General features: G+C 39.9%; 1 long non-coding RNA gene across 1 annotated transcript; it reads right to left on the bottom strand.

Annotated features, from left to right (window-relative positions):
* Positions 1 to 1,500: 1,500 nt before the first annotated feature.
* LOC124896002 lies at positions 1,501 to 4,003 on the bottom strand. The gene is made up of 2 exons (XR_007052332.1): positions 3,065 to 4,003; positions 1,501 to 2,024 (listed from the first exon to the last, which is right to left on the bottom strand). It is a non-coding gene; the product is annotated as an uncharacterized LOC124896002 (long non-coding RNA).
* Between the last annotated feature and the right edge of the window lie 335 nt (positions 4,004 to 4,338).

The following is a 4,338-nucleotide window of genomic DNA, read 5'->3' as shown; positions in this document are numbered from 1 at the left end:
GTATAAATATCAAAGAGACTACATTATAACTTTCTAGATTCTTCTACGAAGAAATACCTAGAATATATAGATATTTCTTCAAGTTGATTATCCTAAATACTACATTAGACTATTCTAGAAACTTAGCTAGAAATATATACAACAACAACAACAACAAACCCAGTGTATTCCCACCTAGTGGGGTCTGGGGGGTAAGATGTACGCAGTCCATACCTCTACCTCTGATGAAGTAGAAAGGCTGTTTCCGATAGACCCCCGGCTCAAGGCACGAGATACCACACAAACACATAGTAAAGCACAAAAGCAGATTACATAACATAAATACGGCACCCATAAGTAATATAAAACAGAGAAAAGCAGAGGAAAGCACACAGATTTGTAGTAAAACATGGAACATGGAACACGGAATCATAGCAAGAATAAAACCTCCACCAAGTAATTCCCTACACTAGCGACCCAAACTGGCCCTAATCTTCTGCCGTAATTCGCGTCCTCCAAAATATATGATTCCAAAAAATCTACTTTAATATTTTCACAAAAAGAGCCAGTTTAGGGGTCGTTTAGTTGGAAACAAGTTATCCCGAAATTAGTTAGGGTGGGATAAAAATAACAGTACAATCCTGGGATAACTAATCTTGAGATGAGTTATTCATGCAATTTATCCCAACCAAACATGGGATAAGCTCATCTTACTATTAATCCCGAAATTAGTTATCCCTTATCCCTTTTACCAAACGAGTTAAAGTTAAATTATTACTCCACTTAATAGCAAGTTAAACTTACAATATATTTTACTTCAAAAAACTTGAGAAATCATATGATGGAATTCGCACGGATATTACCAGGTTTGGGCCGTCATAAATCATAACCCTCTCATTCTTTTCTCAGGCAGATAGATTACTCCCTCTATCCCATATTACTTGTCCATTTTTTTTTTTACACGCCCTTTAAAAAATCATAGAGAAGAAGCATACCTTTACTAATTTACCATTTTTAACTCTTTTTACTCTCTCTCTCTACATATATAGAATTGTTTGCGAAGTTACGGGGTGCATGTGCACCCTCATGATGCCACGTGGGTCCGCCTCTGTTTTGTTTACAAGTGAGCTTTGTTCTCACAACAGATTAAAAGGAACAAATAAGAAAAAGAGTGCATCTATTTTTTCCTTTTGTCTTTAATAACGTAACCATGTTGATGTTGTACATGTTTGCAACAGCATAAAGAATTTGTGCCACCATAATTGGATCCAATACTTTGCATGGAGCAGTTGATGATTGGCGTTAGTTCATGTTGTAACAGAAAATGACAATCTGTTGATTAAGTACACCGCAATGGTGAATGCTTAGATGCTTTGGTACTCCATTATTTATCATCAAAGTCAAAGCCATTTCAACTATATATATGTGTTTTCTTCCGGACACCCTATTCTGCAGCGGAGTATGAACACACGACAGACTGATTTAGTGTTCCGAGAATTCAAATATTTATTTTATTTCTCAACTTAAAATAAGACTAAATAACATTAATATTGGCAAAGGCATTTCGAAAAAAGCAAAACCAGTAACATTAATAAGAATAAAAGGTTGTAGCATGACATCCAGAAAAAAAGGGTGACTTGATCACACATAAGCTAATACTAATTAAGTAATTTTGGGGATTGGATGTCCTAAAACCCTGATGTTTATACACACTGATGAAGTAGAATAACACTTCACCATCTACATTCCAATTTTTCGGGCTCAGTTCAAGATTCCTTGACACCCTAGTCTTTCATTATCCATAACTTGAAAGTGCCGCCCACCGGCCATTGGTAAGTACGCACCACGAACAAACACCGAAGAGTCTTCATCATAAACACTACTGTCAAAGCCACGAACATGGTTGTCAATACTTCTCCAACCACCACTCTTTAGTGCAAAGATTTTATTGAGTGGTGTGTGGAACAACCCTTTGTCAATCTTAACAATCTTTTAGTCATCATTAATCAGGTCATACGACAATCCATAAGTGCTACGAGTTGCGTCTGCATATAAAGGAGTTCTACAGTAAATGGCCAGCACCGGTATGACACCAAAGACGACACAAGACATCACAACAGCATAGTATTATGTAATTATGTAGTTTATGGTTTGAAGGGAAACAAAGCTTTTGTATAGAACAACAATAATATGAATTACCAACCATGGGAACCGTTTGACCAATATTTGTTATGCTTCGCCTCAAAGTATGGATCCGAGATCATTGTCTTCCAAAATTTTGAAGCACATTTGAATCGAAGAAGAGACTGGATAGGTGACCTGGTAAGGACTAAGCAAGTGCTTTCGTCTATAAGTGTTTGTGTGTGCGCACAAAATCCAGGAACAACTAACTACATCAATTAGAGAAAAAAACAGGTTTTCAAGTGATATTTGAAACTTACCTTGATTTGGTTGATAGATGATCAAAGTGTTTTGTTTGGTGGATAGGAAAATAACAACCAATGGGCTATATTTATGAAGCAACAGACATAGCCAAAGAAGCTACTGAACGTGCTTTTAATAGAGTTCAGAAACAATATGAGAAGAACTTCAGTATCATTTTTGCAAGGTGGTCTGACCAACTTAATTGGCCTTTGTATGCAGCATGCCATATGTTGAACCCCGGAATGACACTTTCGATTCAAAAGTGTGGATGGATTACCATAAATGTGTTGAGAACATGGTCCCGATGATGTAACACAGGATCTACTTGTAGTTGAGCTTCCTGAGTACAAAATAGCACATGCTATGCGTGGTTGCGGCAAGGCTAGTAGAGCCACAGACAAATGGTCACGGGGTAAGTGAGTTGGTTTGATTGTCTCTATAGCTTTACTTAAGTTAATTAGACTTATTTATAGAAAGGTCAGGCTAACATGATCAGCTCTATAAATACACCTCGCACAAAGACACAGAATGCATTCACATACAGGTCCATGATCAGAGAATATTAACTTAAATGACTAAAACAAGAAAAACAATTTGTGAGAGTATATTTAAAAAAAAAAAAAAAAAAAAAGCTTGTGAGAATCGTGAAATTAAAACTCACCAGATCAATTATATTCTTTGACGGCTTCACTAATCTGTTCTCTACAATTATATTAGTTGACGACTTCACAATTGCCTTCTCTTCAATTATCTTCTTTGATGGCTTCACCCCAACCATCTTCTCTTCAGGTATAATCTTTTAACAGGGGCTTCTCATCCATTAGGGATTGCCTAGCCCAAATAAATTACGATCCCCTTTTGGTTGTGTCTTTTCTGGGCGGTGTTGGGAGATATTTTGGCCGCTTCTTGTTTTTTACTTTTTATTTTTGGGAAATCCCAAGGGAACCTTTGCTATATTTAGATACCACACAGGAGATGTGAACCACCTTGGACAAACCCCATGCAACGAACTCATGGCTGAGCAAGGTTGAATTTAATCACAGGTCTTAAAATTTGATCTTGGAAATTTTAAGTGGTTGTTTAGTGAGTACTCCCAGAGCATAGAAGGTTAATACTCAGAAATTTTTGGGCTGTTTAGTGATTAACGTGGTTAGTGTATGGCACTTTCAAAAAAAATATAGACCACAGATCTGTAGCAATTGAGAAATGAATTATCAAGTGGTCAACTGTTTCTGAGCCACAATTGTGCAAACAACATCTTGCAAGATGGAATCTCCTTATGCTAATGCAGTGTAACAAAACAAAAAAACACCTCCCCGACAGTTGACTGAATTTTAGTCGGCCAGCTACATCAACTTAGAGAGGAAACAAATTAGAGGCACAAAAACACAGTAGTGAGCAAACAAAAGGGGGCGGGGGGAATTGATGCGGTAGTAGAAGTTGTAAAAGCATCAGAAAATTAAATTGCAGATGCTATAAAGTCTAACAGACGATTCAGAAAAGTAAACCATATGTCACATGCAATGAAAATAGAAGCTTAAATGAGGTAAACAACAGCCCAGGACCCCAGGCTCGCCCGAGCCAGGGACCCTCCCCTCGGTTCCAGACTTCCAGGCTCGCCCGAGCTCAGGAACCCACCCCCCATCCCCAGTCCCAAGCTCACTCGAGCCCAAGACCCTCTCATCCCCTGAGCCCAGGACCGCCCCGTTCGAGCCCAGGACCGCCCCCTCCCCGGAGTCCCAAGCTCACTCGAGACAAGGACCACCCCTCCGCCCGAGTCCCTGGCTCACTTGAGCCCAGGACCGTCCCCTCCCCGCACCCCCCGAGACCCAGGCTCGCTCGAGCCCAGGACCTCCTCCCCCTGGTTCGAGGCTCGCTCGAGCCCAGGACTGACCCCTCCCCAGGGTTCCAGGCTCGCCCGAGCCCAGGACCGCC

The sequence above is a fragment of the Capsicum annuum genome, chromosome 2 (genome assembly GCF_002878395.1).
Source record: "Capsicum annuum cultivar UCD-10X-F1 chromosome 2, UCD10Xv1.1, whole genome shotgun sequence".
NCBI lineage: Eukaryota > Viridiplantae > Streptophyta > Magnoliopsida > Solanales > Solanaceae > Capsicum > Capsicum annuum.
Note: the sequence above shows the minus strand (reverse complement) of the source record. Positions and strands in the feature narration are given on the sequence as shown.